Source organism: Cricetulus griseus, chromosome 3 (genome assembly GCF_003668045.3).
Source record: "Cricetulus griseus strain 17A/GY chromosome 3, alternate assembly CriGri-PICRH-1.0, whole genome shotgun sequence".
NCBI classification, from domain to species: Eukaryota; Metazoa; Chordata; class Mammalia; order Rodentia; family Cricetidae; genus Cricetulus; species Cricetulus griseus.
The window spans coordinates 116,178,010-116,192,350 of NC_048596.1; the positions used below are offsets into that span (position 1 = coordinate 116,178,010).

At 37.3% G+C, this 14,341-nt stretch overlaps 1 protein-coding gene and 1 pseudogene across 1 annotated transcript in view; one reads left to right on the plus strand and one right to left on the minus strand.

The window, feature by feature from the left end:
- The window catches only part of Cpeb1 (cytoplasmic polyadenylation element binding protein 1), a 92,743-nt gene that overhangs the window by 41,053 nt on the left and 37,349 nt on the right, over window positions 1–14,341 (plus strand). The window lies entirely within an intron of this gene.
- LOC103159683 lies at window positions 12,479–13,239 on the minus strand (annotated as a pseudogene).

The window sequence follows — 14,341 nt, forward strand, 5'->3', positions numbered from 1 at the left end:
GTCAGTATGTCTTAGACTTCAGTACAGTGATGGTGATTCTAATCATGTTCAGGGCACATTTCCCAGGGTCACTGGTTCCCAGTTCTTGGAATACTTACTACATACATGAGATAGGGCTCTAATACTTAGATCCCTGGGGGATGCCGCTCAATTTCTTCTTACCCGTTTTCTTCTCAGTGGATTTTTGTTTCTCATTTACAAAATATTTGCCTCTCTTTTTTAACCCATTTAACAAAAATTGTGCTAATGGGTTAAAAGCATGAACTTTATTTGTTAACAAGAGCTAAAACATTAGAAAAATGAAAAATCAGGGCCGGGCGTTGGTGGCTCACACCTTTAATCCCAGCACTCGGGAGGCAGAGGCAGGCCTGGTCTCCAGAGCAAGTGCCAGGATAAGGCTGTAAAGCTACACAGAGAAACCCTGTCTTGAAAAACAAAAAAACAAAAACAAAAAAAAAAAACGTTGCATTCTGCTTTGAGAGTATATAAATACAATGATCTACATTTTGAGAAGTATAGTCTTATTTTTTTCTGTCTTCCCCCCAAATTGCAATTCAAAGGACAACAGAATAACAGGATTGAGTCTAAATACACTAAAAGAGAGCCTACATTTCCCAGACTCTTCCTATGGGTTGGTATGATCCTGTATTCACTAGAGAGATGGGTGTAGTTTCTAGATTTCTTCCCATCAGAGCTGCTTATCTTTCTAGTTTTTGTTCTACTTTCCCGTGGAATGAGATTTTAACATCAGACCTGTAAACCAGCTTCAAAGATAGAGTTCATTCATGGAATCCAGTCACTTACATTTTGGACAGCTCAGCTATTCTAAAGTATTATATTCAAGAGAAAACTAGTTTCTTCATTGCCTTAATCATTGAGATTTATGTAGGTAGATAAACCTCATAAACAAGAGTGACAGGCCTAAAGTATAAACCTCCAGTTTACAAGTTCTGTTTGTATAAAGCCCATTTAGCCTACAAGTCAATCACTTTGATGTTAATTATGAACAGACAATCATCATCACCAGGTACTTAGGAAAGCTACATCTCAGAGACCAAGACCAACATAGGAAAGAAGGAGAAAATGCCTTCTGAGGCATGTAATTGGGGGAAATTACAAAGTTAAAAGTTTTGCCTTTTTTTATTTGAAACTTGCTGTGTTTAAATTGTATTGTGATCTTAATTTCATTTTGTCATTGACCTCATGTAAAATTTAAAATCTCATTTTAATATGGGCTTTTTTGCAAATACTAAAATAAAAATTCAGTTTTACTTAGAGGATGTTATATCTGAGAACCCTTACCCTACTTAGTAAGAAGTATTTTTTCCTAGTAATGTTGGTTGTAAAAGTTTTTGTAGAAAAGACAAAACATCAAGAGACATAACTGCTAGTGACATTTTGATCTATTTCCCAGTATTTCTCTAGCAGACAGATTTCATCTATGTGAAATCTTTGAGATTGTACTATGTATTAAATTCTCTATTTCTCTTCCTTTTTCTGTCATTAATTTTTAAGGTTTGTATGACATTCAGCTATGTAAATAGATGCACTATAGGAGCATTAGATGCATGAAAAGAATTCTAAGCTCCCGTTATTTATATAGATTAAAAACAAGTATCTGTTTTATATACTAGTAAGAAATACCTGAAGTTAAAACTTTTGCTGTATCTGAGGTTATCCCTGAAAGACGACCATTTAGGAATAAATATCCTTTTGAGCTTTCAACACACATCTTTGATAATCCTCTAGAAATTGAACAGCTTATTCTGCCACTGAGTGTTGGGGATTAAACCCAGATCCTTGTGTAAGTATTCTACCACCAAGTTACTTGCTCTAGCCCTCTAGTGATTTTTGTTTATTTAGGGACAGTACTAGAGATTGAACTTGGGCTTCATGAATGCAAGGCTATTACTGCCTCAGCTATACTGATTTGATGTACTACTTGGAGACAACACTAAACAGGATATTGGACTCTAGAACTATAAATTGGAAATGTAAAGATAGTCAGATTTAACTCCCCTTCCAAAGTTTGTAGATTATATTAAGCTAGTCTTGAATCAACAGGTTTCATTTTTGCTTTCCTTAAGGATGTAAAATTACCATCTTCAAGTATAATACATGCATGTAGCAGTGAGACTTGGAAGCATCAGAATAATCAAGTTTACTTTTTGCAGAGTAAGTAGAAAATTATAGGAAAAGGGAGGAAAGGAGTTAGAGTTATGAATTAAATTCTTGGCCTGTGGTTGCTGCACTTGCCTTTAATCTCAGCACGGCAGAGGCAGAGGCAGGTGAATCTCTGTGAGCTTGAGGCCAGACAGGTCTACACAAAGAAACCTGCCTTGAAAAGATTTTGGAAGTAAAAGATTGTCTAGTGGTTAAGAATATTTAGTGCAAGAGGAGGATTGCGGAGGACATGAAGCAGAAAGGTTGAGTCAGGGTAAGAATAGAAGATAACAAGAATGGAGATACTATAACAGAGGGAGACATTTTAGGTTTACAAAGAAATCAGGCACTAGAGAAATGTCTGGAGATCTACAAAGATGACACCAGGTAACAATCTAAGCCACAGAGGAGAGGCTACCTTAAATGTTCTCCCCTGATAAATGAGATTGATGATATATGCCACCCGATAGCCCTCATCCAGCAGCTGGTGGAAGTAGAAGCAGACACCCACAACTAATCACTGAACTGAACTGGAACCCAGATGCAGAGAAGGATGAGTGAAGAGCAAAGGGGTCCAGACCAGGCTGGTGAAACCCACAGAAACAGCTGACCTGAACATTGGGGAACTCTTGCTCCCCAGACTGATAGCTGGGATACCAGCATGGGACTGATCCAGACCCCAGGAACATAGATTTCAGTGAGGAAACCTCAGAAATCTACGGGACCTCCTGTAGCATAGGTGTGGACTTTGGGAGCCCATTCCACATAGAAGAATACTCCCTGAGCCAAGACACACAGGGTTGGGCCTAGGCCCTATCCCAAAGGATACAATAGACACTGATGACACCCTATGGAAGGCCTCACCATCCAGGGGGAGCAGAAAGGATATATGTGATAGGTAGGGTTTTAGTTGGGGGTGGTGGTGGTAGGGGAGGCCAGGAGGGAGAAGGGAACTGGGGTTGTCGTGTAAAACAATCTTGTTTCTAATTCAAATTAAAAAAAATCTGCAAAAAAAAATATTTAGTGCTGTTTCAGAGAACCTAAATTTAGTTCCTAGCACCCACATTGTAGCTCACAAACATCTGCAACTCCAATTCTATGGCATCTGACATCGTCCCCTGGCCTCTGTGGGCATTACATGTACATGTTGCACTTTATACATGCAGGCCAAACATTCACACACATAAAATCAATAAATCTTAAAATTGAATTCTTGGTAAGACAGGATGGATTTAATGAAAAGCTTCAGGAGGACCTGAGTGAAGAAGAGAACAAACTGTTGATAATGTCCTAAGAAAATAGATCTGAGGAGGATATATTAGAATGACCCTGAACCTTAGTATCACAGAATAGGAAATATGAGTATGTGTTGGTCATTGGATTTATTGGTGCCAACAGGTCTAGATTTGTATTCTAATGCTACCTTTAGTAGTACTGTCATTTCTGCTTACTCTGGGCCTTGTTTGTTCTCCAGAGAGCTTTTCTCCAGAAAATTTTTCAGTTCTTATACTACTTTTCTTTGTGGCTTTGCTGCCTGGTACTAGAACTTTAAGGCTTTTCTTCCCTGAGATTTTTGCTCTGTGTGTGCAATTTGCTTAGTTGATCAGTTCTTATGAAAGAGCCTGAATTACACAGAGGACTCTTACTTGAAGAATGACTAAATTAATGAGAACTAACTTTAGAAAAATAGTTTATGTTGGAAGGTTCTTAATATATAGTTTATAAAATGCAAAGGAATGTTGAAAAGCAGAGATGTGGAATATAAGACTCCATTGTCTTAACTGCTTCTTCCCCAAGGTGAGTATCTTAGTTAGGGTTTTGTTGCTGTGAAGAGGTACTATGATCATGGAACTTTTATAAAGGAAAACATTTAATTAGAGCTGACTTACAGTTTAGAGGTGTAGTTCATTATTGTCATGCCTGGAAACAGTGGCACTCAGAAAGACGTGGTGTTGCAGATGTAACAGAGTTCTTCATCTTGGATCCACAGGCAGCAGGAAGAGAGCATGACACTGGGCTTGGCTTGAGCTTCTGAAAACTTAAAGCCCAACCCCTAGTGACACACTTTCTCCCACAAGCCCACACTTACTCTAAGTCATATGTCCTAATTCTTTCAAATAATGCCACTTCCTATAAGTCTATTGGAAAGGGGGCATTTTCATTCAAACCACCACAGTGAGTTTAATTTTCTACCTTTACAGATTTGGGTTATATGCATATCATCAGGCATCACGAACAGTCGGGAAATGACTGTGTGTGTGTGTGTGTGTGTGTGTGTGTGTGTGTGTGTGGTCTTAGTTTTACCTGAGTCATGTTCATAACGGGCCTGGTTTCTGTAGTCAGGGGAATAATAGTGTTACCATGGCTTGGATATGGTTTGAATGTGTTTCCCAAAGGCTCATGTATTAGCAACTTGGTCCTCAGAGTAGGGATAATAAAACTAGCTGGTAGGGTATCTTTTTAAAGGGGTTGGTATTTTGTTGTTACTGTTTTGTTTCTTTCAATAAATGGTTTCACTGCATAGTCATGGCTGTCCTGAAACATGCTCTATAGACCAGGCTGGCCTCAAACTCACAAATAATCCACCTGCCTCTGCCTCCTGAATCCTGGGATTTTTTTTAAGGCATGTGCCACCACTGCCTGGTTTAAGGGTCTCACATAGACTAGGATGACTTTGATCTAAATCTGTCTCTGAGGAGACTTTGAGCTAGTATTCTTGCTGCCACCTCCTGTGTACTGCATTGTTAGGCATGGCACATTCTTGAACAGGTAGAACTTAGGGAGAAGTCATTAGATGATAGAGGGCATTGTTTCTATAAAGGACTGAAATGGTAGGAATATGAATTAGTTTTCTGAGAAGATTGTTGTGAGCCCTCCCTTATTTTTCTCTTTCTTTCATCAGGTGATCTCTTTGACCATGACACTGTCTACAGTAAGGTCTCGACAGAGTTAGGCTAATGCCATGTCCTTGAACCTCCAGAACCATATGAGACATTCAATTACAGTAACAAATGGACTAGTATACCCATTTATATTTTTGGTTGTGAGCCTAGCCTTTAACGGCTGAGCCATCTCTCCAGCCCTATACCCATTTATAGACTATAAGTATGTCTAGTGAGGTAGAATCCTACAAGAAGATGCGATTTGCCTTTTAGATCAGTTGAATGGTGTAAAAAGAAAAATAGTTCAACAAATAACCAAGCATATGGGAGATTTTCTAAAGGCATGATCTTAGAGATTCATAAACTACATAATATCTGTCTTCAAATATTTATGTGGAACTTAACTCAGACTTGTACTTCACAGCCAGGCAGTGGTGGTGCATGCCTTTAATCTCAGAACTTGTGAGGCCCAGGTAGGTGGATCTCTGAGAGTTTGAGGCTAGCTTGACCTACAGAGAAATTGTTAAGTACTTTTTTCAACACCCCCCCCCCGTAATGTACTTAACAATTAGTTAGCAATTTATACCCATTAGGTTAAACACTATAAGTAATAGCAAATCCCAAAATATAAATTATTGATGATGAAGTAGAGAAATTGGAAGACTTGTGCATTGCTGGTGGAAAATGTAATATTGTACGACTACTGTAGAGAATGTATAATGCTCCATAAGAGCTAGATACAGAATTATCATGTGGTTCAGCAATTCTACATCTAGGAAAATGCCCCTAAATCAGCGTTTCTCAGTCTGTGAGTTATGACCCCTCTAGGGGGTTGAATAACCCTTTCACAGGGATTGCATATCAGATCTGTACATTATGATTCTAACAGTAGTAAAATTAGTTATGACATAGCAACAAAAATAATTTTATGGTTGAGGGGATTAAACAACATGAGGAATTAAAGGGTTGCAGCATTAGGAAGTTTGAGAACCACTGCCCTAAATATTTGAAAGTAGGAACTCGAACACATATTTGTACATAAATGTTCATAACACTATTCATAATGGCCAAAGTGTAGACCAGAAAACCAGTGGAAGACAAATGAATAACAAAAGAAAGTATAGCACACAGTGAATATTATCAGCTTTAACAAAGAGAATGGTTTTGATACATGCTACAACATGAATTAAACTTGAAAACATTATGCTAAGAAAAATAACTCAGATTCAAGGGATAGCTTATAGAATGAGTAAAATAGCAGCTATCAAAAGCCTGGGAGAGGTTGGTACTAAATTATTAAATGGTACAAAGTTTTACTTGGAAGAACCAAGTTCTGCAAGTGGATAGTAGTTACTAAAAAGATAAATTATATACTTAAAATGGTTAACATTTTATATTGGGTGTATTTTACCACAGTGAAAATTTCTAATACAGAATAAACCTTGTATGTTTAACTAGGTGAAAAAAATCATTCATTAGATTTGAGATAATAGATCGGAAACCTGTCTATTTAAAAAATAGTTGGAGGTGTAATGTAACACGAAAAATAAATGACCCAGAGACAGATATTGGGGTTCAAGCTGAAGATCAGAAAAGCAAAGCAGCCCGCCACTAGCTTTTCCTCTACCTCAGCTCAGACCAAAGGGGGGTGATCCTCGAACTGCTGAATAGTATTTCATGGTGTGTATACACAGCATTTTCATTATCCATTCATTGTCATAAAACAGTAGGTTATTTGCATTTCCTAGATATCATAGAGCAGCACTGAACATGGCTGAGTATCTGTGGAATAGGGTATAGAGTCTTTTGGGAATACACCCAAGAATGTAGTACAGCTGCATCTTGAGAGTATATCTATTCCCAGTTTCCCGAGGAATTGTCACACCAATTTCCATGGTGGCTGTACAAGTTCAAATTCCCATCACAATAAATGTGTTCGCCTTTCCCACATCCTTGCCAGCATGACCTGTCATTTGTTTTATTGATCTTGGCCATTCTGACTGGTATAAGATAAAATATCAATATTTTTAATTTGCATTTCCCTGATGACAAGAATGTTGAATATATAAGTGTTCCTCAGCCATTAGTGTTTCATCTTTTGAGAATTCTGATAAATTCTGTATCCAATTTTTTAATTGGGTTTTTGTTTTGGTTTGTTTTGGGGGGAATTTTTTTTTTTAAGACAGGGTTTCTCTGTAGCACCGGCTGTCCTGGAACTCACTCTGTAGACCAGGCTGACCTCAAACTCAGAGATCCACCTGCCTCTGGGACCAAAGGCATATGCCACCACTGCTTGGTGGATTTTTTTCTTGTTTTTATATCTACAAAAATATCTCTTGGTAAAGATCTTTGCTCATTATGTAGCCTGTCACTTTTTTCAAATGATGATGTCCTTTGCTGTACAGAAACTTTTCATGAGGTCCCATTTATTAATTGTTGGTCTTAGTGTCTGTGCTATTGGTATCCTGTTGAGAAAGTCCTTTCTCTTGCTGATGAGTTCAAGCCTGTTCTCCACTTTTTTTTCGTCAGATTCTGAGTCATGTTTGCATCTTGGTTCTGCTCTTCTGAGAGGGACTCAGTTTGTATTGCTTACTCTGGCAGGGAAGGACCTAGTGAATCTGGCCAGTTTCAATGATTTCCCGAGGCCTATTTTGAATTGTTTACCTCCTATTCAAGGAGATTCCCTACTGAATGTAGTGTTTTAGTGTTGGAGGAAACGGTTACACATCATCATCCTTTCAAGTTCGGAAAAGAATTGTACAGGGATTGGGTTCAATCTGTGGCTTGCTATTGGTAGGATGGCCATTTTTCATGATATTAATCCTACTGATCCATGAACATAGGAGATCTTTCCGTCTTCTGATGTTAACTGATTTTCTTGAAAGTATGCAGAAATGTGGTTTTGAAATTTCAGATGACTGTTTATCTTTTCATTTAGAAATACCATGTTTTACTAGATACATCTAAAGAGTTGGGGGAAATTAAAATACTGTCTTTTGAAAATATACTTTAGCCATTATTAATAATTAAAAAACATTTGGTTAAAATGTTTTTTTCACTAAGATTAAGTAGGATTTTATCAAATCATGTGGCCTATAGATTTTAATGCATTCTATAGAAACATCTACATTAAACCATATTTAATAAAGTCAGTTCTTACTGTTAAGCCAATTAGTTCAGCCTTTAGTTTCTCAATATTTTATTCTAAATATTTCAGTCACAGAAAGAAAGTTGAAAGAATTAGAGAATGAGTGGGTACCTGTAATATCCTCCATGAAGGTTTGATGAGCATTTTATCATAGTCTCATTATCACAGAGCTGTTTACTCCTCTAGCTGTTTAAGAGTATGTCTTACTTTTATAATCCAGTCCAAAGTAAGCTATAGATATATCTCACCCTTTAATATTCAGTATGCACCATTAACTGTTCAGCACTTACAGATTTATATATATTTTTGATATGCCAGCATTTGTATACCTTTACTAGTAAATAATATTGCACTATATTAAAATACTATATTTTGTTTTATCTTCACTTCGACTATTCCCAAGTTTGGGCAGTTATAAATAAAGCTGTTACCATTCTGTAAAGTTAAAGAAATACATACTTTTTATTTCTCTTAGTTGAATTTCTTAAGAGTATAATTTCTGGGTAGTGTGTGTTTAATCTTATAAGAAGTTGCAACCTTTTTCCAAAGCGGTTGTTTCCAAAATAGAATTCTGGTAGGTAATAACAAATGCTGGCAAACTGCTGTTTTCATCTGAACAGTGTGGTTGGTAGGTGTGTCCTTATGCTCCATTGTGTAACTTGAGTTTCTTTGATTGCTAACGGTGGTGGGAAAGCTTTGAGGATCTGGTGCCTTTTTAAAGATGAGGAAATTTTTACCTCTGAGATTCCTTCTATACTCCATAGAATTAGCTATTTGTTAGGTAAAGTTGTAAATACTTTTTTACATTTCATGGCTTGCCTGTTTATTTTCTTGTAGTGTCTTGATCAGAACTGTTAAAATTTGATAACATATAGTTCACTAAAATGTCTCAAATGTTCATTGCATTCTGTGAGACCACATTAATTTTTGTAGGTAGTATGGAGCAGGACATCTAAATTCATTTTCCCATTTTTCTACTCTCATTTGTAAAAAGTCTTTTGTCATTGAGTTGCTTACAGGCAGGCAAGCAGGCATTTGCGACTATACTGATTACAAATTTGGTGGAAAATAACCTTTTGACAATATAGAATCTTCCAGTATGTGATGGTGGTATATAAACATTGTTTTTTTTTAAAGACTTTATTTATTATGTATAAAACATTCTGCTTCTATATATATCTGCACACCAGAAGAGGGCACCAGATCTTACAACGGATGGTTGTGAGCCACCATGTGGCTGCTGGGAATTGAACTCAGGACCTCTGGAAGAGCAGTCAGTGCTCTTAACCTCTGAGCCATCTCTCCAGCCCATAAACATAGTTTATTATATGATTTTTCTTAGGTTACAAACAAGAAAAATATATACCACAATAAATTTGAGTACTGCAAAATATAGAATTTTTTCCTCTTTAGGAGTTTACAATTCTCATTTTAAGTAAAATAACATAAGTAAAAGCAAGAATAGCTGTTGACATACCAGTTTTTTCCTAAAAAACATAATAATCTATTAATGCATTTTCCCCTACTACTAACCAGTGTGTAAGAAGGAGGAGTTGAAGAGTTTTCTTTTTTAGATCTATATTTTACTAGGGTCAATATATGGAAAATATCTAAGTGAAAGTTGATATAAATGTGAATCAATTATGGGATTCTGGTTAAAGATGGAAATAAAGGAGAATAATATATAAAGGATCTAAAACAAGCAAAAGAAAAGTTCTAGATACCATATAAACTTGGGCTTTCTTTCCATTTATGTATTTTTAATTTTTAATGTTTAATTTAAATTATAAACAATCTTATTTTACCTATCAATCCCAGTTCCCTTTCCCTTCCATCCTCTCATGCCTCCCACCAACCTCCCATCCCATCCCCCTGCTGCTCCCTAGGGAGGGTGAGGCCTTCCATGGGGGATCATCAAAGTCTGTCACATCATTTGGGGCAGGGCCTAGGCCCTCCCCTGTGTGTCTAGGCTGAGAGAGTATCTGTCTTTGGGGAATAGGCTCCCAAAGTCCATTCGTATACTAGGGATACATTCTGTTCCACTACCAGAGGCCCCCTGACACCCACAATCAGGGGGCCTGGTTTGGTCCTATGCTGGTTTCCCAGCTGTTAGTCTGGGGTTCATGAGCTCCCCTTTGTTCAGGTCAGCTGTTTCTGTGGGTTCCTCAGCCAGGTCTTGACTCAACCCATTGCTCACCACTCCTTCCTCTCTGCAACTGGATTCCAGGAGTCCGACTCAGTGTTTAGCTGTGGGTGTCTGCTTCTACTTCCATCAGCTGCTGGATGAAGGCTCTAGGATGGCATATAAGGTAGTCATCAATCTCATTATAGGGGAAGGGCATTTAAGGTAGCCTCTCCACTATTGCTTAGATTCTTAGTTGGGGTCATCCTTGTAGATCTCTGGACATTTCCCTAGTGCCAGATTTCTCTTTAAATCTATAATGGCTCCCTCTATTAAGGTATCTCTTTTTCTTGCTCTCCTCTATTCTTCCTTGGACTCAATCTTACTGCTCCCTCATGTCCTCCTCCCCCCTCCTCTTTTCTTCTCTATCTCCTAACTCCCTCTCTCCTTCCCCTTGCTCCCAATTTGCTCAGGAGATGTTGTCCCTTTCCCCTTCGCCGGGGGACCATGTATATCTCTCTTAGGGTCCTTGTTTCCTAGCTTCTCTGGAGGTGTGGATTGTAGGCTGGTAATCCTTTGCTCTATATCTAATATCCATATATGAGTGAGTACATACCATGTTTGTCTTTTTGTGACTGGGTTACCTCACTCAGGATGGTTTCTTCTAGTTTCCATTTATATTTTTAAACAATGGAAAAGTTAAGAAACAAGATGTTTTGTAGAGTAAATTACATTATTTTTTATGCTGCATTGAAGGAACTTTTATATTACAATCAGAGAGAAGTATGGTTTGTTTCATATTATGGAAATTATCCTAAATGAAAGCATTCCAGAGTTCTTTTATTTTAGAATATCCTGTAAACAACCAAACCACCAGAACATGTTTATACAACAGTAAAATGTTCTCTTGAATTAAACTGAAGACATTTTGTTTAATTAAAAAAACCAAGCAAGAGAATGTAGAAAGATACTTACTTAGAACTGTTAACTTTCTAAGTACACAACACTCTAAGTATTTCCAAGCACTTTAATTGCCATCATGAACAACAACAAAATGATTTTGTCATGCTTTTCAATTCATTGATAAGAATAAAGACAGTACCAATTGGTCAGAGTCAACAAACCCTGATGCCCAAGATTGATATTGGCAACTAACATCGCACCAGCTCATAGACTTTAAAAGGCATTCTTGTTCTTTTTTTGTTCTAAATATGTTGTCAGGCCTCAGGGTTACTTTCTCTTCCTGACACTGACATTCATTTTTCATCTAATTTCTTTTTGCTGCGCTTTGAAATTAGTTTTCATTTGATCATTGCACTGTTGGAGCTCAGCTTCAAAATCTTTCAGCTTTGCTCTTTGTCTAATAAAACACCCATTTATCTTCATCTTAACTACATGCTCTCTTTCCATTTGTGCCAAAGTGCCCTTAGTAAGTGATCTTTTCTTGTTATTAACTGCAAAATAAGTCACAACTGCAGATTTTCCACTTTCATCATTTTCATAGTGCATATCATTTATGACATTATTCTGTCTGTGTGTCTTCTTATCAATATATTGTTATGGTAAAATCAGTGTTCGATATTTTCAGCTGCAGTGACACTCAGGGTTACTGTCTTCCTGGGATCCTTTTACTATTAACCTCAGTGACAGGATTGCTACTCACTACTGTAAGAGCCAAAGAGTCTGGTTATCTTTTAACATATCATCATAGGTTCCAGAATTACTTACAACTTTCGTATTTTACTAGAGAAAAACTTTTGAAGCATATTTATTAAAATATGAGCATTACATGATCATAATACATAATTTTTCTTTTCGAGACAGGGTTTCTCTGTATAGCTTTGGAGCCTATCCTGGCACTCGCTCTGGAGACCAGGCTGGCCTCGAACTCCCAGAGATCCGCCTGCCTCTGTCCCCCGAGTGCTGAGATTAAAGGCATGCGCCACCAACGCCCAGCATACATAATCTTATGTAAAGATTATAATTAAAGATTAGCATATTGATTATGCTATGAGCATAATCAATGCATTCACAAATATTCTGTTTATATTTTTTACTTTCTTTTATGACTATAATGTCTTTCTCCATCACTCTCATCTTTATTTGCTTTTCATTTGTGTGGGCTTCTACTCGGAACCCTTCTGTGTCATAAACTGTCAACATCTAACCAGACAAATAACTCCCACCAGACTGTTGTGAATGTACCACTGGTAGCCTTTTTTTGTTGTTGTTCTTTTCAGCATCATCTTTTGCTTTTTCCTTTTCTTCTTGCCAACTATTACTAAGTTATTCCAATGTGTACTCTATCACATCCCAAATTACCTCAGCATAAAATATTTGGTTATATGAATATTCTTAGCTCTATAGGACTAGTATCTTTTATTATCATTCTCTTCTGCAAGGATTTCAGGTAAGATATTGAACTTGTTTGGCTGTTATCTTGATTGACTTTAGCAGCCAGATTGATAAACAGATCACTGTCACTTTCAATGAATTGAGAACCAGAATGCTTTTTCTTTGTCTCCTTAATGACAGAGTCATGAAGGGCAAGAAGAAGGTCACATGCAGACCATTTGTGATTCAGAGGAACTTCAACAGGCACTGAAGGAATATACAGTCTCTCATTGTTTAACTATAACAATCACTGTCTTTTCCAACTTTAGTTCTAGGTTTTTAAATTGTCTGGAACTGTGAATCCAAAGTAACTATTTTCATATAGAAAATTTTTGGAAAAAGACAAAAACCAGATTATACATTCATCTTCTTCTTTGACATAGCCCAGTTTCCTCAATCTGCAAGATTCCATGTGTTTTGCTAGCAACGTATATGACAATTGTAATCATAAGGACATGTTGCAATTTCATCCTCGGCTCTACCTCATCTCTGGGGTCCCGCTTGATCAGGCTCCACTCCAGGCATACCATCAAATAATCTAGCAATTGGCAGCAGCACTCCATGAACTTGCTCTGAAAGTATTTTAACTTTATGTTCCTGAATTTATTTCATTATCTAATTTTAAGTGGTTTATGTTCCTGCTGTGTAAGCATAAATGAAGTGATACTGTTTGATGTAAATGCTTCATAAACTCAGGATCTACTGGTTTAAAGTCCATGTCCTAAAACAGCAATGGACTAAAAATAACATTACATTCTGCCCACTCAATATTCTGCTTTAGGCAGTCCTCAGATGTACTATCCATGTAGTCTATATCAGATTGTCAACAGTATCCACTGTACCCCTAAAGGCTAGGGTGTCAACTACAAGAAGCAAAAGAAAAGTGTGCTTTCTTTTATATAAACCTTGGGTGTTCTACCTAGGCAGTTTTTTTTTTAATTCTTTAGCTAGACCTTAGATGCTCCAGAGAATGATATCTCAAATAATATCAACTTCAGATTCACTTCATACCCTGAAGTATGAATAGAAAACCTCTCCTCAGTGATTTTCCTATATACATTATCTTAGTGCCTGGCAGCCATATAGCTTTCAAAGTTCTTGCATGGCACTAAAACACTGCTGCTGCTGATGTATCTATCCTCTACAGCAGCAGATTGATTTTGCACTTATTGGCAGCTCCCTCCTTCCTTTGCAACCACAACCAGTCCCAAGGCTATGTTGGTATAGAGATTTTTAAACTAAACATGGTTCAGGTGAACTTTTTTTTAAAAGATTTTATTTATTATGTATACAACATTCTGTTTCCATGTATATCTGCACACCAGAAGAGGGCACCAGATCTCATAACAGATGGTTGTGAGCCACCATGTGGTTGCTGGGAATTGAACTCAGGACCTCTGGAAGAGCAGTGGGTGCTCTTAACCTTTGAGCCATCTCTCCAGCCCTCAGGTGAATGTTTAATGACTAGTGAAACCCTGCTGGTACCTTGAGCTCAGAGGTGGGACATGAAAAGGTCATGGATCATCAGATGGGGTGTCCACAGAATATGTGACATACCCTCTAAGATTCCTGAGGTGTGAAGGATTGAAAATTGTGGAGAGACAAGATGGTTTTCTCTGTTAGAAGATTAGA